This window comes from Manacus candei, unplaced genomic scaffold, assembly GCF_025592945.1.
Source record: "Manacus candei isolate 608988 ecotype Guabito, Panama unplaced genomic scaffold, ASM2559294v1 h1tg000110l, whole genome shotgun sequence".
NCBI classification, from domain to species: domain Eukaryota; kingdom Metazoa; phylum Chordata; class Aves; order Passeriformes; family Pipridae; genus Manacus; species Manacus candei.
In genome coordinates, this window is record NW_026138158.1 from 255240 (window position 1) to 278537 (window position 23298).

Below are 23298 nucleotides of genomic sequence, written 5' to 3' on the forward strand. Positions count from 1 at the left end.
GAATGACACAATCACACAGTCAAACAATCACATAAACACAGAGTCACACAATCACAGAATCACACAATCACAGAGTCACAGAATCACACAATCACAGTCACAGACTCACACAATTACACAGTCATGGAATGACACAATCACACAGTCAAACAATCACAGAATCACAGAGTCACACAATCACAGAATGTCACAATGAAACAATCACAGAGTCACAGAATCACACAATCACAGAATCACAGTCACACAATCACACAATCACTTGATTCCATGGAGTTCTGACGAGTCACAGTGGCCCTTTGGTTCCATGAGGCTCCACATGTCACAATGACCCCTTGTCCGTGAGATTCCACAGTGTCCCCACATTCCTTTGGTTCCATGGGGTCCTGCACTGTCCCAGTGCCACTTGATTGCACAGGTCACACAGAATCCCAATGGGCCCTTGAGTTCAGGAGGTTCCACTGTGTCCCAGGGTCCCTTGGATTCCAGGAGGCCCGGTGCTGTCACAGTGGCCCCTTGACTCAAGGACATTGCCCTGAGTCACAATGGCCCATTCCAGAGGTTCTGCAGTTTCCCAGGGTTTCTTTGTTTCCATGAGACCCTGCAGTGTCACAGTGTCCCCTTGGTTCCACGAGGTTCCAAAATGATTCAGCATTCAGCATTCCTGAGGCCCTGTATTGTCACAATGGCCCTTCTTATCCCAAGAGCTTCCCAAATGTCTCAGAGTTCCTTCTGTTCCATGAGGCCCCAGATGCCACAGTGGCCCCATGGCTCCAGGAGATTCCACAGTGTCCCTGTATTCCTTTGGATCTGTAAGTCCTTGTAGTGACACAATGGCCCCTTGGCTCTAGGAGGTTCCAGAGCATCAGGATGGCCCCTTGTTTCTATGTGGTTCTCCAGTGTCACAATGGTCCCTGGATTTCCTGAGGCTCCACTGAGTCCCAGGTTCCTTTGGTCCCCGTGTCCCAGTGGCCCTTTGATTCCAGGAGGTTGCCAAGTGTCTGCAGATCCCTCCAGCTCCAGAATGCCCGGCAGTGTCAGAGTGGTCCCTGGAGTCCCTGGTCACTCCCACTAGGATCCCAGTCACTCCCAGACACTCCCAATACAATCTCAGTTGCCCCCATGTTGGTCCCAGTAGCTCCCAGTCCCACCCAGGATGGTTCCTTTCCCTCTCAGGGACTCCCAGTCTGAGTCCAGTCTGGCCCCAGGCACTTTCAGTCACTGCCTGGAGGAGGCCATTTGCCCCTGCATGGTCCCAGCTGCTCCCAGTATGATCCCACTCTGAGTCCAGTCATCCCCAGTATGATCCCAGGAACTTCCAGACACTTCCAGTATGAATCCAGTTTGATCCCAGTCATTCCCAGTATGGCTGCAGTCCCTCTCACATACTCCCAGTATTGCAGTCACTCCCAGGATGATCCCTGTCAGTCCCCGAATGATCCCAGTATGAGCCCAGCAGGGGCCCAGCTGCTCCCACTATGATCCCAGTTTCCCCCAGTGTGGTTCCAGTTGCTCCCATGAACCATTTCTCTGGTTCCAGTCACTCCCAGTATGATCCCAGTCACTCCCAGTACAATACCATGTATTGTGACCCTTGTCACACTTGTGTCCTTGTGACACTGCAGAATTCCTGGAATCCAGGGGCCTTTGGGACATGGGGGCCTCATGGAACCAAAGGAACCCTGAGGTGTTTCCGAAGGTCATGGAATCAAGGGGCCACTGGGACACTGCAGGGCCTCTGGCAATTAAAGGAACACTGGGACACTGGGGCAGGACATCCCCCTGCAATGGCCCCAAGACAATGCCCCATTTGCAAAGGGGTCAGTGCTGAGCTGAGAGGGGGCCAGGCCAAGGCAGGAGATGTTGGACCCCAGACTGGTTTCACCCCAAATGAAGCCCCTGATGGTGAGGGAACCCCTGGAGTCCAAGGACTGTCAGTCCATGGGTTTCTACCAGAAAGGGCCAGTCCCCTTTCCCAGGGGCAGGTTCTTCCAACAGAACCCTTCTTGTTGGGTGTGTGGAGATTCCTGCCTTGGCTGGGGACCCCCCAAGGTCACTGTTGGAGGTTGAGAGCAGAGATCTCCCCACGAGCGCTGGTCTGGGGCAGTTCCATCCATCTCTAATTAAGAATTATTGCTTGTTTACCACCTTCAGTAGAATTGCTTCAACAATTGCTTTAGTGTAGTGCCCTGTCCTATCTTATCCTGTACTACTGATAGTTTTAGTGTTTCTATTGTTCACTAAATAATTCTGATTAAAACCTTTTGTGTCATCATTTTCAAAAAAAAAGAATTCATTTTCTATCAGTAGATCTGATTTGCCATCATTAAAGCCTGGGGGACAAACGTGGTTCAGTCACCCCTCTAGAATTGCTCTAAATTTCAACTGTTGGCACAATGCAAGGCTGAGATTGGATCCAGCAGCCCACAGCACCCCAGAGGAAGTTGGGAGCTCAGGGGGACCACCCCCCTTTCCCAGCCCCCTTTCCCAAAGACCCCCATGGGACCGTCCATCCCTCCTGACCACCCCCTTTTTCCACCCCTCTCCCTGTTCCTCCCACTTTTCCATGGTCCCCTCAATCCCCAGCCACCCCAAGATCAGTTTTGGGGTTCCAACCCCCACTGTCTCCCCCCCTCCCACCCCTTACACATCATCCCTCAATCCCCAGCCCCCTCATGCTCAGTTTGGGGGTCCCACCCTCCCCTTTTCCCTACTCTTCTGACCTCTCCCACCCCTTTCCTATCAGCCCCAAATCCTCAGTTCCCCTCCCCCTCCACTTTTGAGGGTCCCACTCCTGTCCCATTCAGTGTGGGGGTCCCACCCCCGCTTCTTTCATTTCCAGACTCCTTTTCCCACCCACCCCCCTCTTCCCGCCCCCCACTCACCCCAGAGCTCCTCTCCCGAAGCTGGGGGTGCTCCCAGTAACACCAGAGCCCATAAAAGTCTCCCCAACAATGGGGTTAGGTGGGGTCCTGGGTAGGATTTGAGTTAGTTTGGGGGGTCCCTGGGGAGCTGTGGGCATTTTAGGGGTGTCCCAGCACCTTTTGGGGTGAGCTGGGTGCCATGTTGAATGGCAGGTGCCCTCCTGTCATAGTTTGAAATTGGCCCCCCTTGAGAGGTCGAGGGGCTCAGAGGTGATTGGGTGCCAGGGCAGTTGTCCCTGGAGAGCTGATCACCGTCCTCGTTGTTCTTTTCTGCTCAAAATCACATATCACAGCCCCGGAAGCTGTTGGCAGTTCTGTCTTGGTTGTTTTGCTGTTGGTGTCTGCTGCATGTAGGTGGACAAGGCCAGGGGGTGGCTGGGCTCCCTCTTTCCCCCTCCAGTGGGGAGAGGGGAGCCCTGTGGCCCCCCTAACTCTGCTTAGGCCAGAGTTAAGAGGCAGCATTTGGAGTGTGTGCTGTGAAGGAAGAGATTCACAGCACCTGAGGTAAGAGAGGCAAGCTCTGCAGCCAAGCCCTCTCTTCCCCCTCCTTTTCTGTAGTGAACCTGTAGAGGGGGGTTTTTCTTTCCCTCCACTGTAAGTGGAGGAGAGGCTCAGCATTGAAGCTGAGCCAAGTGGACGGGCCGGAGGAGGAGGCTCAGCGCTCGGGAGAAGAATCCCAGGCAAAATTGGAGACGAGCCAAGAGTTCGGCCTGCCGAAGCTGACCAGGGGCAGCTGAGAACTGATGTGGAGGAATGAAGATTCCAGGACGCGTACGCTTGATAAATTACACTGCAGCAGCCCGCAAACCGAGGTATTGAGACCGAGAGGGAGAGATCACACAGCAGCAGAAGAGCAAGGACTCAAAGCTATCTTTCTGGACTTCGTGAGGAGAGAAACTGCAACAACAGCTGAAGGTTGGTGGGGGCCCAGAACACTCCCACAAGAGAGACGGTGCTACCCAGCAGCCTGAAAAGGCCTTTCCTGGACTAAGGTAAAGGGCTAAAAGGACTGACAGAAACGTAATAATATACATATATATATAGTTACCTTTAGTTTGTACAGTATATTTATTTGTGTAAATCAATGTATATACTTCCCCCTTCCCCTACAGAAGCCTCTGGTTTGAAAGTTTCTCTCTGGTGTTAGGATAATTGTGGGAAGGGGTGGGGGAAGCCTGAAAATTGGATTTTGGATTTCTAATGTGGCTCAAACTGCCACACCTCCCAAATCCCCCCAAAATCAGGGCAGGGTTTGGGGAGTCCCGGCTGGGCCCGAGGCCACGGGGAGGGGCTGCGGCTGCCAGTGGTTCAGGAGCTCTGTGGGAAGAGAAAAGGGGGTGACAGTGGGGTGGGGGGACAGGGGGGACACTGGGATACACTGAGACCTGGACTGGAGCCAGCGGGACCAGAAATGGGGCAACAGAGATCATACTGGGAGCAACTGGGAGCATGTTGGGGGCAACTGGGATATACTGGGAGTGTCTGGGAGTGAGTGGAACCATAGTAGGAGTGAATGGGAGCAACTGGAACTACATAGGGGAGAACTGGGAGCAACTGGGATCATGCTGGAAGCAAGTGGGAGTAACTGGGAGTGACAGGGTGCATGCTGAATGCAACTGGCATAGACTGGGAGTGACTGGGATTGTATTGATGGGAACTGGAAGCATCCTGAGGCAAGTGGAAGTAACTGGGTATGACTACAAGCATGCTGAGGGCAACTGGGATATACTGGGAGAGTCTGCAACCATCCTGGTGGTGACTGGGACCACACTGGGAGTGTCTTGGACCCTGCTGGGGGGAATTGGGATCAACTGGGAGTGACTGGATGTACAAGTGGGCAACTGGGATTGGCTTGGACCGTGCTGGGGGAAGACTGGGATCATACTTGGATTGACTGGATCTGTGCTGGAGGCAACTGGGAGCAACTGGGACCATGCTGGGGTAACTGTGATTGTACTGAGATCATACAGGGATCACAATGGGATCATACTGGGAGCGACTGGGTCTCTGCTAGGGGCAACTGGGAGCAGCTGGGATCACACTGGGAGGAACTGGGATCAAGTGGGACCACGCTGGGGACAAGTGGGATCACACTGGGATCACAGTGGGAGCAGCTTGGCCCCAGCTTGGGCACCTGGGCCCACAGTGAGGGTGACTGGGGTCATCCTGGGAGTGACTGGGAGCATTCTGAGGGCAGTTGGGACCATGCTGGCACAACTGGGATATACTGGGAGCCGTGGATATAGAGGTCCGTGTGCTGCCTGCCTGCCACCAGAGACTGGAACCCTGCCCTACTGGAGAGGACTGAGAACCTCTGTGCCATATCTGCGAGTCAAATCTTATTTCTCCACCCTGACTGTATTTCTGAGGGCCGAAAGGAGTGGCTGGATGAGACTCTGCGGGGCCTGAGATCCAGCCCTGTTTGAGCAGTGAAACCACGTCCTGACTGTATTCCACAGAGCTAAAGCTGTAAAGACCCCCTGCAGCTAAAGAGAGAACATCAAAAGCAGCAGAGACAGAAGAAAAAAGAGGCAGAAAAACTGCTTCTTCCCCCACCCCCACAGACCAGCTGGAAGGAAAGGTAGTTTTTGGTGATATCTTTTCTCTGCTTCTAGAATTAACCTTAGCATTTTCTAACCTTTTCTTATTTTTTCCTCTTTCTCTTTGCATCTCTTAGCAATTAATAAAATCAGTTTTGGTATCAACAGATAACTTGTATGAGTTTTAATTTTGCTCCAGGGAATATTGGAATCTGAAGTTCTTTCTGCACATTTTAAGCAGATTGTAACAAGGCCGCCCCAGGGCAGAGCAGAGCGGGACAATCCCCTCCCTGGCCCGGCCATGCTGGGCCTGATGCCCCCAGGACAGGGTTGTCCCTCCTGGCTGCCAGGGCACTGCTGACTCCTGGCCAAGTGGGCACCCCCAGGACCCCCAGGGCCTTTGCCAGCACTGCCCACAGAGCACTGGCCCCCGGAGTGGCCAGCTGGGGACAGCTGCTTGCCACAGGAGCCCTGGCAGCCCTGGAGCAGCCCGAGATGTGGCAGGGCCCGAAGCAAAGCTTCCCCCCTGCTGGGGGGTGTCAGCAGCAAGGAGGTGCCGCTGTGCCGCTGTCCGGGCTGCGGGGGGGGATCCCCACACGCTCCCTCCAGGCAAAAGGTGCCCCAGAGCAGCCGAAAGGGCCCCCCCTGAGCGGCTGTGCGGGAAGGGGCTGCTCGGGCCGCTTGCAGCCGGTTGTGGGCAGGGGCCTTTCCATGGCAAGTGCCAGGGCTGTGTGATGTGGGGCCTGCGGGTGCCCAGGGGCCACTGTGACCCTGCGGGGCCTCCTGGAACCGAGGGCACCTTGTGAGCCTTTGGGCCCCGCCCTGGCCTGGGCTGTTTGAGGAGCCCCCCGGGTGGCCAGTCCAGCTGAGGGCCGGCGCAGGAGGAGAGGCCGCTGGTGGGCCGGCGCCGGGCTCCCCAGCACTGTGCCGAGGCAGCCGCCTCCAGCCCAGGCCTCCTCCGGCCGCCGCCCTCAGCTGCAGCAGCGGCAGCCTCAGGGCAGCCGGGCCGGGCCTGGTCCCTGGGCGGGGCCGGGCCGTGCCGGCCCCACCGCGCCCGGAGCTGCAGGAGCCCCGGGAGCCATGGCAGCCCGGCCCCGGGAGCACAGGGCCAAGGGCCGCAGCGGGGCAGGGCCTGTGCTGGGGGTCCCTGGCAGCCGGGCAGCCCGGCCAGCAGCACCGCAGCCCGCGGCCAGCGCCGGCGGGGCAGGAGCTGCCGGGGCTGCGGCGGCTGGCGGGGCTGGAGCCCCAGCGGCACGCCAAGGAGCCGGCAGTGCCGAGCACGGAGGGACACGGGCAGGGCCCGGGCCCGGGAGGCTCCCTCTGCGCCGCAACGCTGCAGCCCCGGCAAAATCAATTCCTCCCAACTCTTCCCTCTTTCCCTGTGCAGCTGAGCAGAGGGCGATGCAGAGGAGTGCTCAGGCTCTGCTGCTTGGAGCTGTCCCTGCCAGCAGCTGCTTCCCTGTGCCCAGGGCTGGGCCCTGGCAGTGTATCCAGAGCCCATCCCAGCCCTGGGTGCTCAGCTCTGCCCTGAGAGCCCTCCCAGCACAGGGCACTCTGGTGCCCGGGGGCACCTCTGGCTGGGCAGGCTCTGATGGCAATGTTAGAGCAACCCTGAGGAGGCTGGAAAAGCACCACTGCTGCTGTCTGTGAGGCCCAGGGTGCTGATTTCTGACACTCCCTGTGCCATTGCCCTCGAAGAAGAACAGCTTTGGATTTTCCATGCTTCCTCCTGAATGGAGACATGAATTGATCTTTCTCATTGCCCGTCCCTGGGAACCCAAAGAAGAACACTGGAAGTACAGGATCCTTCCCTTTCAGGATGCTCCTGCCTTGCTGCATTTCCTGAAAATTCCTCTTAGAAACCTCCAGCAGTCATTTGGAGCTGTGATCATTCCTGACATGTGCTGCACCATCTCGACAGCAGAAGGGCCCTGCTCTGCCTTCCCCTGTCAATTGGGGTTTGCTCCTTGCCCACAGCCCTTCTCCCCCAGCCCTGGAGCAGCTCCCCGGGCCGGCTGAGAGCTGCCCCTGGCAGGCAGCAGAGTCCCTGCCCCGCACAGCGCCCTGGGCTGCAGGACCCTGCTCTGCCCCACGGCCTTGGGCACCCCTGGCTGCACCCCTGGCTTCACAGCTCTTCCAAAGTGCTCCCCAACAGCCCCCTCCTCACCCATCCCATCAGCTGGGGCTGGGCCAGCTTTAGGAGATGCCTCCAGGAGCTGCCCCTGCACTGCCCTGCAGCCCTGCCAAGATTCCTGCTGCAGGGAGCTCTCAGTCACCCTCCCAGCCCTGAGCCCCTTGAAGCTCTGTGTGTGCCCTGCTGGTGTCCCTGAGCTACCCTGGCAGTGCCCTCAGCCCTGCTGGGCTGTGCAGAGGAGCTGCTCCTGGGCAGAGCTGTCTCTCTGCAGCGCTGCCCGCTTGCCAGGAGCTCCCTGTGTGCCAGGAGCCCAGCCCAGCTCAGCAGCACAGACGCAGCCCCAGGCACTGAATGACCCTCGGGGGTTGGTGCTGAGTCCCTGAACATCAGACAAAGAGCAAGTTAAAGAAACCTCTGAAGAATTCCAAGTCAGATCCAAGTCCACAGTTTCTCCTGGCATTAATGGGTCCCACTGAGGGCCAGCACTCAGAAATTGTCCCCTGCTTCCAATTAGAGCTGAAAACTGGAGGCAGTGATGACAGGTAGGGACAAGCAAAGTCCCGTTGTCTGTGATGCTGAATAAATCTGTTTTGTTATTGCAAAGCGCCAAGGCCTGACCCCCAGCCCTGGGAAGGGAGATCCTGTGCCTGCCTCATCCCTCAGGGCTCTTGCTGGGGCTCTGGGATGTGGGGATGTGCAATGGCAAGGGCAGGAGCATGGGGCAGCACCTCTGTCTCAGTTGAATGAGACTGAAGTGTTTTGCTAGGGAGGATGAGTTATAGGGAAAACCAAACACCTCCCTGTAAGCAATTGTAAATCTGAAATTAAGAGACTCCAATTGAGGAAGTATGGAGAAAGGAAAAATAACAGCTCTTTATTAAAGGATATCTTTCTATTGACAGAACAACAGAAGAACACAAACCCAAGCAAACAATGATCCTGTAGCCAAAATTGCCCTTCCAAAGGAAAGAGTTGGGAACTTTCTGGCTTTTAGCAATTCCAATCACGGCCAGCAGGGGGCGCTGTTTGATGTGTGTGGGAGAGACTGCAGGGGTGGGTGTTGTCCAGCAGGGGGCGCTGTTGGTCCGGCCCTGGAGATTCCCCCCCAGCGAGGAGGGAAAAGGGAAAAGGGGAAAAGGAGGAATAGGGGGAAAGGGGAAAGGGAAAAGGGGAAAGGGGGGAAAAGAGGAAAGGGGAAAAAGGGAAAGAGGAAAAGGGGGAAAGGGGAAAAAGGGAAAAGGGAAAAATGGGAAAAGAGGAAAAGGGGAAAAAGGGGAAAACGGGAAAGAGGGAAAAAGAAAAAGGGGGGAAAGGGGGGAAAGGGGAAAAGTGGGAAAAGGGGAAAAAGGAGGGAAAGGGGGTTCTTCCCACAAAACTCCCACTCTCTGTGGCTGGCTGTGCCCGGGAATTCCCCCTTTTGGCCGATGAACACACGCCACTACCAACACGGGAGCGGAGGAGGGAAAGGGCGTCCTCCTCCCCAAAAGGTTCCTCTGGAGGGGGGTCAAACCTGTCCCATGAAGTCCAAGCAGGTCTGGGCTGGGGGCAGAACAGGGCGCAGGAAACGAAGGCAAATGGGAACCAGCAAACAGCCAGATGAGCAGGCCGAGAACAAAAGGACCTCGGAGCCTCTCCAACACACCCCTTGCCTGAGTTAAGGCCAAAGTGAAGGGCCTTGCCCTTTGCCCAGGAGAAAGCAAAAAACTCCACCCCCCCAGAGCCTTCTGAGGGCTCCCAACCTGCAATGTGGGCTGGGCCAGTTCCTTTGTGGGTGTGAGTCACCCAAGGCAAAGCCCCCTCCCCCATTCAACATCTTTCTTTTCCAGTGGGGCAGGGGAAAGAAAAATTCCTGCTTGGTTTTTCAGAACAAGTAAAGCTATGACAGGGATCCCCTCCCCCCTGCCCTCACTGCCCCCAGTAACAGGGACTGGGAAGAACTGGGAAGCTTTACTGGGAACACTGGGAGCAGCCAGCTGGGGTCAGAATAAAAGCAGGGCTGGGGGGGACACACGACCCCCCAAACTCAGCATGGGGATGGACTGGGGGGTCCCGGCTGGGCCCGAGGCCACAGGGAGGGGCTGCGGCCGCCGGCGGCTCAGGAGCTCTGTGGGGAGAGAAAAGGGGGTGAGAGCGGGGTGAGGGAACAGGGGGGAGACAGATGCTGTGGGAGAGCAAGGGAGGGACACGGGCCTTGGTGTTGCCCGTAAACAAAGACACAAACCAACAAAGTGCCGGTTTATGGGTGCTTTATTCGGGGCCCCGGGAACCTGCGGGCTAACGCCCCAAGACAGGATTCCAACGACCCTCGTTCTCAGTTCAGCTTTTATACACAAACAAGTTTACATGTATTCTCAAGGCTAAAACAATTACAGTTTCTATAGCAAACCAGGTGCAGTAGTTTATAACAATTAACAATCATCTACTCTAATCATAAATCTGCTTAAGTTGTCTTACCCCCCTAGAAACTGTTTAACAGACCCTTACCACATCTAAGGTACAAATCGTTACGTACATGCTTGACTAAATCTTTTGATTATTATTTCTACTTCTTCAGTACATTCTATTCCCACGAACAAGGCTGCTGCTTAACTCACTACTGTAAAGTGTTGCTTTCTAGGCCTACCCTCTTACTTAAGCCTTAGCCATTCTACTACTAAATTTAAACTGCTTTGCAACATTGGGGACCCCCCTTTACCTTCTCCCGCAGGTAGAAGCCGAGCCCCAGCGCCAGGAAGACCAAGCCCAAGACAAAGCCCCCGACCCCCACCAGGATCTTGCTGCGGACGGTGTCCGGTGGCATCTCTGGGGGGAGCCGGGGGGTCAGCACCCCCAAAACCTCCTAGAGACCACCCAGGACCCCACAAACCCCATCCTAGTCTCTCCCAGCCCACCCAGGTGTCCCTGAAACCTCCTGCCAGTCCCTTCCCAGCCCCTTTAGGAATCCCACCAAGCCCCTCCCAGCCCCTTTAGGACCCTCCAACCCCCTTCCCATCACCCCCAGAACCCCCCTGAACCTCTCCCAGTTCCTTCTCAGCCCCCCCACGACTTTCCAACCCCCTCTCGCTCATCCCAAGCCCCCCCCGCCTCCCTCCCCTCCCACCCAGGCTCCCCCAAACTCCCTCCCAGTTGCCTCCAGGGCTCCCCAAGCCCCTCTCAGCCCTCCCAGTTGGGAGCTTGTTGGCACCAGCAGGGTGGAGATGTGGGGGGAGCACTGGGAGAGACTAAGATGGACTGGGATGGACTGGGAGGGGGCAAAAGGCCACGAGGTCGGGAACAGGGAGGGCTGAGGGTCTGGTGTAATTCCCAGGGAGGGTTTGAGAGGTTCCAGGGTCATTCCTGGGGCAGGACCTGAGGGGACCCGCTCTACCCCACGCTCACCTCTGTGGTTGAGGACCCCCCACTGTGGATTTGACCCCCCCAGAGCCCCAGGGAACCGCTCCAGGGCTCCAGGGACACCCAGGGACCCCCATGGTACCCCTGCCCCAAATGGAGAACTGGAAATGTCAAGAATAAAAAAGTCACCCCCCTCCATTAGTCAAGAAATGTTCAGACCTCTTTCCTAAAAGCATCCAGGACTCAGGTCACCCAGTTTTCTCTCTGACAAGGCTTTGCAGGGGCTGCTTGGGAAAGGGAAGCCCTGGGGCCCCAGTGCAGATGGTGGGGCTGCACTCTGGGGGGGTCGGCCTTTGGCTCTTGGCTTCCAGGGGCCCCCAGGAGTCAGTGAGCCGGGCTGGGGACGAGGGGCAGGACTGGCTGGGATTGCCTCTGGGGCCTGGCCCAGAAAATGGAAGTGTCCCCATGGGGGCAGCTGGAAAGGGCCCAGGAAGGAAATGCTGCCCCAGCGCAGGCTGTGGCAGTGAGGAGTGTGCAGGGGGAGGAGGCTGGGCCAGAGCAGGGCTGGGCAAGAAGGGCCAAGCCGCGGGTGGGTTCTCCCCCGGCCCCCAGGGCCCAGCCCCTGATGGGAGGGCCTTGGGCAGGGCCTGGGGCGACTGCAGGAACCTCCGAGGCAGCCCAAGGGCCGTGCTTTTGGCAGCTGGGTTGACAGGCCCAGCTCTCTGCAAGAGAAGTTGAGGGCTCTGAGCCAGGGAGGGGATGAGAGCCGGGTCCAGGCTTGGGAATGGCCGGGAGGGGAAAGGGATGTCTGAGAACAAGTCCCTCAGGAGAGGGAAGCAGAGAGGCTGAGTTTTGACCCCAGCACAAGGGTCTGCAGGGCAGAGCAGAGAATATCCCCCACGTGAGATTGTTGTGCATCCCTCCTTGCAGTTCTGACAGGCACTTCTCTTCAAAGGTCGTTCTGTGAGCGTCTTCTTGTTCTTTCCAGGTGGGATGCAAGCGGTGGGGGGGCCTTTGGCACTGGAGGGACAATGAGCAAGGTGAGCATTTTCCTGCCAGTCTGAATCAGATGTTAATTCTGGTGGGCTGTATCTTTGGTGAATCTAAGCACATCCCTTGGCATTTGGGTTTATTTCCAGGTGGTTCGCAACCTGAGAAGCATCAGCAGAGTGGGAAGGAGGTCCCTGCAGTCAGAGGTCAGTGTAAAGGAAGCTGAGAGGGGAGCTTTGGTGAGAATGTTGCCCTCTGAGGGGATCCGTCAGTGTGTGCCTTCCCTGGGGGATTTCTTTGCAGTGGCCGTGCCTATTGCCAGGGGAGCAGAGCCACAGGCCCAGGAGCCGAGCCACAAGGTCAGGTGCTCTTGTGCTGGCCTGGTGGGCAAGGGCAGGGTATTGCAGGGCTCAGCAATGAAGCATTTCCCTCTTCTCTTTGGAGGTACCATCCCGCTAGCCTTTGGAAAGAGATGAGCATTGCAGGTGAGTCGGGGAGGTAGCAAGGAGGAGCAGGGGCCCAGGGAACTTTCAGAAATGCCACAGAACATTTTCTTTCCCTCTTCCAGGTGTGCCATGCAGTGAGAGCCGCAGGCTGCGACTCTAGCAGGAGCCAGGGACTGGAGGACCTCAGAGCACTTAGGAGATGGTGAGTGGTGGAATGGTTGGGGTTTGGCTGATGTGCTGCTAAAGTCCTGCATTGATTTTGGTTTTCTTTCTGGGAGCTGATGAAGAGAATAACCCAGCGACTGCAGCAACCTCTGAGCCAGCCAAAGGGACGATGGATTGACAGGCCCAGCTCTCTGAAAGATAAGTTGAGGGCTCTGAGCCAGAGAGGGGATGAGAGCCAGGTACAGGCTTGGGAATTGCCAGGAGGGCTTTTGAAAGGAGCGTAGGGGAAAGGGATGTCTAAGAACAAGTCCCTTAGGAGAGGGAAGCAGAGAGGCTGAGTTTTGACCCCAGCACAAAGGTGTGCAGGGCAGAACAGAGAATATGCCCACATAAGATTCTTGTGCGTCCGTCTTTGCAGTTCTGACAGGCACTTCTTGTCACAGCCTGTCCTCTCCATTCCAGAATAGGCCCTGGCAACCAAAGAACCAACACCCCACACCACAGTGCAGACCAACCCATGTGCTTTGGACCCTTTTGTTGTCCTATCCATTCTGGCCTATCCTCTCCATTCTGGAATGGCCTCTGGAAACCAAAGAACCAAGTCCCCCCCATGTGACAGTTCAACCCCACCCGTGTGCCAAGGGCTCCTTTGTGGTGTCACAGCCTGTCCTCTCCATTCTGGAATGGGCCCTGGCAACCAAAGAACCAACACCCCACAAGGTCAGAATGCAGCCCCACCTTTGTGCCATGGGCTCCTTTGTGATGTCATGGCCATTCCTCTCCATTCTGGAATAGCCCCTGGAAACCAAAGAACCAACACCTCACACCCCCACAGTGCAGCCCCACCTGTCTGCCACGGGACTCTTTTTAATGTCAAAGCTTTTCCCCCAGGAAAGAAAGCCTGGAACCTTCGGGTTTCAGATGCAGTTGGGGGGGCCACCCTGGGCATTCCATGGGCAGCAAGAGCTTTCTGTGCTGGCACTTTTTGTCTGGCAGGAATCTTCAGCTCTTTGGGCAGTCAGACTGGCAATTTCAGTGCAGGGCTCCTGCAAGCCTTTCCCCCAGGAAGGAAAGCTTAGAGCCTCAAGGGCTCAGGTGTAGCTGGTGGGACACCATGGGCACTCCATGGGCAGCAAGAGCTTTCTGTCCTGCCACCTTTTGTCTGGCAGGAATCTTTGTCTCTATTCAATTTTGGGAGTGGGACTGGTAATTTCAGCGCAGGGCTCCTGCAAGTGAACGACAGCCCTTCCCTCCAGGAAAGAAACCCCTTACCCTCAGTCTCTTCTCCTGTTCCTTAAAACACAACCTGCAGGGGAGCTTTCTGGGATCTCTTCTCTTGAGAATTGGGAAGACAGACCCGCTCCCATGTTTAACACCTCAGGCAAAACCACCCTTTGAACACCTTTCCCAACCCTCCCCAACCTTTCCCAAAGCCCAGATTTTACAGGTGTCCTGTAATTATGGTCCAATCTCACCCAAGCCCACAAACCATGACAGAAACCTCTCAGCCTCATGCTGCATCCTTCCCATTGCTGTGCCTTATGTGCAGGCAAAAGGCCTTAAAATCAAGTACCCAAAATTCATGGCCTGTTCTTTTTCCCACAAAAGAAGGTGTGGTGAACTCTCCAGACCAGGGAACTCCTTTGGTACACGCTGCAGGGCCAACGATTCCTCTGCTCTGCCCTGTCGGCGCTGCTTTGTCTCATCTGGGTCCCCAGAAACCGTCAGCGAAAGCCGGGGAATAAAATCTCTGAGCAGTTGGTTGGGTTCCAGAGGTGACCCTACTTCATGCAGTGCTGAAGGGACACAGGAATTGCTCTCTAACACCTGTACATCAGTTCTCAAAACTTTTAACTCTTTTTACATTTTAGCAAACAAAGAAATTCCTGTCCCTGGGCTTACCAGTTCTCTGCAGGAATTCTTATTCTCTCTTCTATTGGCTCTTGATTTCTCACTTTGAATGATGCTTAGTCCACAGTTTTTGTCCTTTTCTTGTCTTTTCCCTAGATAGGGAGAGTGACAGTAACCGTCTGTGTTAGTTTTCTCTTCGTCTTTGGTTTCTCTAAGGGTCTTTGTGGTTTAGAAATTCTGCCTTCTTGGTGTCCAGGTCTCAAAAATAGATTTCTCTGCCAGGTCTCTGACCACTGAAATATGGCAGGCCTTAAACTTTTACTTTGTTTTTCTAACAAATGGCCATGGCCCAGAACTTGTCCATCATCCATTGTCTCTTGCCCCCATTCAATCTCCTGCCAGCAGTTTCTCCCCACTGCTGGGTGGGCTCCTTTGTCAAGCACTAGAACTTGTTGGGTAACAGGTCCAGTCCTGTTGCATATTTTTCGTGGGGATCTGCAGGAGGGCATTGAGTCTTCCATGAGCAAATTGGCAGAGGACCCCAAGCTGGCTTGCAGTGTGGATGTGCTGGAGGGTAGGAAGGCTGTGCAGAGGGACCTGGACAGGCTGGACCTCTGGGCCGAGCCCGTGGGCATGAGGTTCAAGAGTGCCTTTGGTGCCTTTGGGGCCTCTGGCCACAAGAACCCCCTGCAGCTCCAGGCCGGGGGCAGAGGAGCTGCAAAGGGTCCCTGTGGGAGAGGCCCTGGGGGTGCTGGTGGACAGAGGCTGAACCTGAGCCAGTGGGTGCCCGGGTGGGCAAGAAGGCCAAGGGCAGGCTGGCCTGGATCAGAAAGAGTGTGGCAGCAGGAGCAGGGCAGGGATTCTTCTGCTGGACTGGGCACTGGTGAGGCCACAGCTGGAGTGCTGCGTCCAGCTCTGGGCCCCTCAATTCAGGGAGAACCTTGAGGGGCTGGAGTGGGTGGAGAGCCGGGCAATGGAGCTGGGCAAGGGTCTGCAGTGCATGTCCTGTGAGGAGCAGCTGAGGGAACTGGGCTTCTCCAACCTGGAGAAGAGGAGGTTCGAGGCTGACCTTCTCCCTGTCCACAACTCCCTGACAGGAGGCTGGAGCCAGGTGGGGGTCAGCCCCTTCTCCGAGGCAACTGGCAATAGGACAAGAGGACACGAGGACCTGCCTGTCAGGGGCTGTTTGTCAGGGACAGGAGCAGGACTTTTTGGAGAGAAAGAGGGATTAGGTATTGAAATGGGCTGCCCAGGAAGGTGGTGGAGTCACCATCCCTGGAGGTGTTTAAGCAAAGACTGGCCATGGCACTGAGTGCCGTGCTCTGCTTGACGTGCTGGGGATGGGGCGTAGGCTGGACGCCGGTTGATCTCACAAGTCTCTGCCAAGCTCAGGGACTCTGGGCTTCTGTGCCACCCCAGCCTTTGGGGACAGCGTGCTGGTGGCTCAGAGGCTCCTTCCTTGCCTTGCCTTGCCCATCTCCTGGCTGCCAGGCAAGGGCCTTGTGACATCACAGCCTCTGTGGAACAGCGCGGGGGCTGAAAAGTGTCAGTGCTGCATCCCCGTGCCCAGAGCCTGGGCAGAAGTCGGCTGGCAGGGACGGGCAGAGACTGTGCAGAGGTGTCAGCTCGTCCCGCAGCAGCACCATGCCCAGCCAGGGCATCTCCTGGCTCCTCAGGCTCTCGGTGCTCCTGCTCTTGCCTGGCCCACTGGAGCCTTGCAGCCGTGCCACAGGTGCCATTGCTGAGAACCGGGGTTTGCCTTGGATGGCCCCTTGCCAGAAAAGGCAGGAGAGGCTGGAGAGAGGGGAAGGAGGGGGGTCAGGCCGCTGGGATGGTGCCGGCGGGCCGTGAGCCCGAAGCCAGCAAGGCCTTGGGCCCACACGGTGTCAGGGGAGGACTGAGAGCCCCCAGGGAGGAGGAAAGCTGGGCAGGCCCCAAGGCTCCTGGGCCTCTTCCTTGGCAGCCCTTTGGCCAAGGCCCCGAGGCAGAGGTGGGGCTCAGCCCCTGCCCAGCAATGGGGCACAGGCTGAGCCCCAGGGACACCAGACCCAGGCGGCCTGAGCTCTTCTTCCTGCAGCGTCTGCCTGGGGCAACCCAGCCAGGCCTGAGTCTCTCCAGGAGAGGCCAAGCCCAGCCAGAGAGGGCTCAGCCCTCTGAGGCTGCACTCACTGCAAAGGGAACAAAACATTGGCCCAGAGGACATCCTGCCCCCAAATGGAGAACTGGAAAGGTCAAGAATAAAAAAGTCACCCCCCTCCATTAGTCAAGAAATGTTCAGACCTCTTTCCTAAAAGCATCCAGGGCTCAGGTCACCCAATTTTGTCTCTGACAACGGTTTTTCCATGGTTCCCCTCAATTCCCAGCCTGCCCAGGATCACTTTTGGGGTTCCAACCCCCACTTTTTCCCCCCCTTCCCCCACCCCTTACACATCATTCCCCCAATCCCCAGCCCCCTCATGTTCAGTTTGGGGGTCCCACCTTCCCCTTTTCCCCACTCTTCTGACCTCTCCCACCCCTTTCCCATCATCCCCCAATCCTCAGTCCCCCTCCACTTTTGGGGGGTCCCACTCTCCTCCCACTCAGTTTGAGGTCCCACCACCCCTTTTATCCCCTCTAACTCACTGATCCCCCTCTTCCCAACACCCCCTCTCACCCAAGATCTCCTCACCTTCAGCGGGAGGGGCTCCCACTAACACCAGTGCTCATAAATGTCTCCCCAGAAAAGGAGTTAGGTGGGGTCCTGGGTGGGTTTGGGAGTTCCTTGGCGGGCTGTGGAGTGGTTTAAGGGGATACCAGCACACTTTGGGATGTGTTGGATGCCGTGTTGGGGTGCAGATGTCCCCCAAAGCTCCCCCAGAACAGGGTGACACAAGGGGGGGGCACAGAGGGGTCCCCATTCCTGATCCATCCTGGAGCAACCACACTGGGGGCAACTGGGATCAGAGTGGGAGTAGCGGGGGCCCTGCTGGGCTCATACTGGGACCATAATGGGAGTGACTGCAAGAATACTGGGAGTATGTGAGAGGCACTGCAACCATACTGGGGATGACTGGGATCAAACTGGATTCATACTGGAAGTGTCTGGAAGTTCCTGGGATCATACTGGGGGTGACTGGACTCATAGTGGGATCATACTGGGAGCAACTGGGACCATGCAGGGGGCAAATGGCATCGTTCAGGCAGAGACTGAAAGTGCCTGGGGCCAGACTGGACTCAGACTGGGAGTCCCTGAGAGGGAAAGGAACCATCCTGGGGGGACTGGGAGCAACTGGGACCACCTTGGGGGCAACTGGGATCCTATTGAGAGTGACTGGGATCACTGTGGGAGTGACCAGGACCATACTGGAACCATCCTGGGAGTGACTGTCAGTGACTGGGATCATACTGGGAGTGACTGGAACTACGCAGGGGGGAACTGGGAACCAGTGGGGCCATGCTGGAAGGCAACTGGGGACATACTTGGAGAAACTGGGATCATGCTGGAAGCAACTGGGAGTGCCAGGGTGCACACTGGAGGCAACTCGCATAGACTGGGAGTGACTGGGCATGACTGGGATCGTCCTGATGGGAACTGGAACCATCCTGGGCCAAGTGAAGTCACTGCAGGTGAATCCTCTGGGGCGCCCGGTCCCGAGGGAGAGGCTTAGGGGACCTGCAGGCAGCCGAGCCCCACCTTGGCCACAGCCCAGCGAGCCAGGACAGCCCTTGTGGGGCTCTGCAGCCCCGGAGCTGTCAGGGCCAAGGGGCACCACGGGCAGCCCTGGTAGGGCAGGGTTTGTCCCGAGCTGGACACGCATCGAGGAGAGGAGGTGGCACAAATGACAGAGGGAGGGGAGGGGAACAGAGAGGGGAGGGGAAGAGAGGGGAGGGGGAATTTTAGAAAGGATAAAGGGGAAAGAGAGACAAAAAAAGAAGAAAAATAAGAGAAAAGGCCAAGTTTCAATATTCAGTAAATGTGTGAGTCCCTGAGAGCTCACAGGTCAAAGGCAGGGGAAGTGTTTGCAGGGGACAGGAGCCTGTTCAGGGCTCAGGAGCTGCTGCTGCCCAAAGGGAGGAAACGCACCGAGGGCTCGGAGTAGAGTTTGTGCTTTGGGGCCTTTGCCAAGAACCCGCAGGAGGGAAAGCAGTTCCAGCCAGGGGGGCCCAGGGGCTCCCAGCACGGGCCCAGGGGCTCCCAGTCACCCCCAGGATGGGCCCAGTCACCCCCAGGATGGGCCCAGTCACTTATACTCACACCCAGTCTGATCCCAGCATGATCCCAGTCACTCCCAGTCTGATTCCATTCTCTCCTAGTAGGATCCAAGTTACCCCCTGCAAGGTCCCAGTTGCTGCCAGTCAGTCCTGGTGTCTCCTACTATATCCCAGTTGCCCCAAGTGTGGTCCCACTCACTCCCAGTTGTTCCCAGTACCTTCCAGCATGATTCCAGTTGCTCACAGCCACTCCCAGTCATCCCCAATGTGGTCCCAGTCACTCCCAGTATGACCCCAGTCACCCGAGCATGGGACAAGCTGCTCCCACTGAGATCCCAGTATGATCCCACTTGTCCCTAGCATGGTCCCACTTGCTCCCAGTTCCTCCCAGTGTGATCCCAGTTGCTCCCAGTTGCCCTGAGCATAGATCCAGTAACTCCCAGTATGATCCTAGTATGATCCCTGTATGATCCCAGTACAATCACAGTAACCCCAGCATAGTCCCAGTTGCTCCCAGTTGCCTCCAGTACAGATCCAGTCAATCCAAGTGTGATCCCAGTCTTCCCTCAGAATGGTCCCAGCCAATCCCAGTTGCCCCTTTGTAGATCCAGTCACTTCCAGTTGCTCCCCACATGGTCCAAGTCAGTCCTTGTGTGGTCCCAGTCAGCCCCAGGATGCTGCAGACACTCCCAGTATATCCCAGTTGCCCTCAGCATGCTCGTAGTCATACCCACTTACTTTCACTTGCCCCAGGATGCTTCCAGTTCCAATCAGTACAATCCCAGTCACTCCCAGACTATGCCAGTTGCCTCCAGCATGCACCCTGTCCCTCCCACTTGCTTCCAGCATGATCCCAGTTGCTTCCAGTTCCCCCCTGTGTAGTTCCAGTCACTCCCAGTATGATCCCGGTCACTGACAGTCACTCCCAGGATGCTTCCAGTATGGTCCTGGTCACTCCCACTAGGATCCCAGTCACTCCCAGTCACTCCCAATTGGATCCCAGCTGCCCCCAAGGTGGTCCCAGTTGCTCCCAGTCCCCCCAGGATGGTTCCTGTCCCTCTCAGGGACTCCCAGTCTGAGTCCAGTATGGTCCCAGGCACTTTCAGTCACTGACTGGAGGAGGTCATTTGCCCCTGCATGGTCCCAGTTGCTCCCAGTATGATCCCACTCTGAGTCCAGTCATCCCTAGTATGATCCCAGGAACTTCCAGACACTTCCAGTATGAATCCAGTTTGACCCCAGTCATTCCCAGTATGGCTGCAGTGCCTCTCACATACTCCCAGTATTATTGCAGTCACTCCCAGTATGATCCCAGTTGCCCCCAGTGTGGTTCCATTTGCTCCCATTCACCTCTACTATGGTTCCAGTCACTCCCAGTATGATCTCTGTTGACCTCAGCATGCTCCTAGTCACTTCCAGCATGGTACCTGTATGCTCCCACTATGATCCCAGTCACCTCCAGTGAGATCTCACTTGCTCCCAGTATATCCCAGTTGTGCCAACATGGTCCCAACTGCTCTCAGAATGCTGCCAGTCACTCCCAGTATAACCTCAGTCACCTTCACTGTGGCCCCAGTGGCTCCCAGCATGGGCCAAGCTGCTCCCACTGTGATCCAAGTATGATCCCAGTACTCCCCAGCATGGTACCAGTTGGTACCAGTTCCTCCCAGTGTGATCCCAGTTGCTCCAAGCTGCCCCTAGGATTGACCCAGTCTCTCCCTGTAAGATCCCAGTCTGACCCCAGTATGAGCCCAGCAGGGGCCCAGCTGCTCCCAGGATGATCCCAGTTGCCCCCAGCGTGGTTCCAGTTACTCCCATTCACCCCTATTATGGTTCCACTCACTCTCAGCCACTCCCAGTATATCCCGGTTGCCCCCAACATGCTCCCAGTTGCTCCCAGTATGATCCCAGTTGCCCCAGTTCTGGTCCCACTGGCTCCAGTCCAGGTCTGGGTGTATCCCGGTGTCCCCCCTGTCCCCCCACCCCGCTCTCACCCCCTTTTCTCTCCCCACAGAGCTCCTGAGCCGCCGGCAGCCGCAGCCCCTCCCCGTGGCCTCGGGCCCGGCCTGGACCCCCCAAACCCTGCCCTGATTTGGGGGGGATTTGGGAGGGCACCCTGTTGAGAGTATGCTGAACAATACAGGACATAACATACTGTTGAAGGCTTGCACAATCCAGACAGCAAGGACAGTGTGTCCTTGAGCAACACACAGGAGGAAGCCACATGAAGATAAACATGAAAAGAGAATGTTATCCAGGATGGGAGGGCCTGGAAACGTCTGATTGCGTGCCTGGGGGATGTGAGGAGATAGAGTTATACCTGTAGCGTGTGAACCCTGTAGGACCCTATATAGTTTGGGTAATTTTATAATAAAGTAGAGCATTGACTGTACCTCTATGAGGATGTGTCTTTGACTCTGGAGCTCCTTTTGCATCTTCAGGCACCTGCCCTTCAACACGGCACCCAGCACACCCCAAAAGGTGCTGGGACACCCCTAAAATGCCCACAGCTCCTCAAGGACCCCCCAAACCAACCAAAGCCAACCCAGGACCCCACCTAACCCCATTGTTGGGGGGACTTTTATAGGTTCTGGTGCTACTGGGAGCCCCCCCGGCTTCGGGAGAGGAGCTCTGGGGTGAGTGGGGGTGGGAAGAGGGGGGTTGGTGGGAAAACAGGTGTGGAAAGGAGTGAAAAGGGGTGGTGGGACCCCCATACTGAATGGGACAGGAATGGGACATCCCAAAAGGGGAGGAAGAGAGGGACTGAAGGTTGAGGGCTGATGGGAAAGGGGTGGGAGAGGTCAGAAGAGTGGGGAAAAGGGGAGGGTGGGAACCACAAACTGAGCATGAGGGGGCTGGGGTGTAAGGGGGGTACTTTTGAATTAGATGATCAATGGAGCATAGAGGCATGAGAACAGAATCATATTAGGATGTGAAACCAGCTAGAGTATGGTACAATGTAACTTCATGGCACAAGCTAATTGTAAGGTCCATTGTGCTTTTTAGCAAGTCAGCCTGATATCCCCTATTATCAGAGCTGAGTTCTTCCTTGGTTTTGCTACATATTGCAAGATAGAGACATCTACCCTTGAAACACAATGGTAGAGGTCATACATAGGGGTGAGAAAGATGATGATGGGAGGAAGATGATGTGGGCAGGGGTCACTCGCCCCTTGCCCTACAAGTAGGGCAGGCACAGACTGTTGCCATGAGGTAATGATCAGGCGGTGTTTGGCTGCCATTCGGGCATCACCTTATACTGCGTACTGGCCCTACGTAGTGTAATGTGGAACTGATAAAATGGGGTGTCGGAGCTGCTGAGCTGAGCGATCCTCATCCTGCCACCCAGACTGTTGCTCCGCGGGGACGCCCGCTAAGCACGGGCACCGACCAGCTGCTGCAGATCCTGACAGCCCTGGCCTGTCTGTGTGGGTAAGCACAGTTTATTGACAGGAAGCAACTGAGAGAACAAACTTTTTAATATCCTTTTAGTGTTCCTTTAATTCCCCTTTTATGTTTATAGTATTTTTCCTTTAGTTTCCCTTTTTACTAACCAATACCGTGTTATCCATAATATTGTGTTAAGATCCTTTTCTGGTATCCCTTTTTCACTAGTTAATACTTTATTAAATGCTGTTCGTAGTATTTGTTTTAATGCCACCCGATAAGATAGTTATTTTGTATCCTTTTTTCTTTTTAGTTTTTAATCCCTCTTGTTAAATTTATTACTAGTATTATTATTCTCACTGTAATAAAAGATATTTTGTGTGCTTGAGTATTTTTTGGCACTTGTCTTTATTCCAGACATGTATCTGAACATACTGCTACATGGGGATTGGGGGAATAATGTGTAAGGGGTGGGAGAGGGGGGAAAAGTGGGGGTTAGGACCCCAAAACTGATCTTGGGGTGGCTGGGGATTGAGGGGACCATGGAAAAGTGGGAGGAACAGGGAGAGGGGTGGAAAAGGGGGCTGGTCTGGAGGGATGGACGGTCCCATGGGGGTCTTTGGGCACTGGGGGGTTGGGAAAGGGGGGTGGTCCCCCTGAGCTCCCAACTTCCTCTGGGTGCTGGGGGCTGCTGGATCCAATCTCAGCCTTGCATTGTGCCAACAGTTGAAATTTAAGGAATTCTAGAGGGGTGACTGAACCACATTTGTCCCCCAGGCTTTAATGATGGCATTTCATGATGTACCTCGACCACCCCTTTAAGGGGGGATTCAACACGGGGGGGGGTCACATAAAACAGAGGGTCAGGGCACATTTACCCCACTCTTCAAAGGTCTATTTGCCTCTTAGTGCCCCAGGGAAGCCCAAACCATATCAGTCCAGTCTGGGCTCTTGGCTGTTCCCCGCACCAACTCTGCCCCAAACACATTCCCAAGGGCAGGGGATTCCATCACCCTTTTCGGGCACTGCCACTTCCCAGGGACAGGGAAACTCCCTCAGCACAATCTCCCACCACTTATTCCACTGCCCACAAACTGGCAGCACCTTTACAAAGGAATCCCTGCAGCAGCTCACGCAATAACACTCTTGATCAACACAAACCCTGACCAGCTCAGAAAAGCTCGTAGGCCTCGCTGAGAGGCTCTGGCTACAAAAACACACTTCAAACACAGCAAGAACACCACAAAGCAACCAAAACACAAACTCTAAACCAAACCAGCAATCTACTAAAACACTGGGAAGGGAAAGCAAACTCTAGTTCTGTAAAAGCAAGGAATCAG

At 55.8% G+C, this 23298-nt stretch overlaps 1 pseudogene; it reads right to left on the minus strand.

The window, feature by feature from the left end:
* The window catches only part of LOC127461657 (zinc finger protein 729-like), a 258708-nt pseudogene that overhangs the window by 222992 nt on the left and 12418 nt on the right, over positions 1-23298 (minus strand).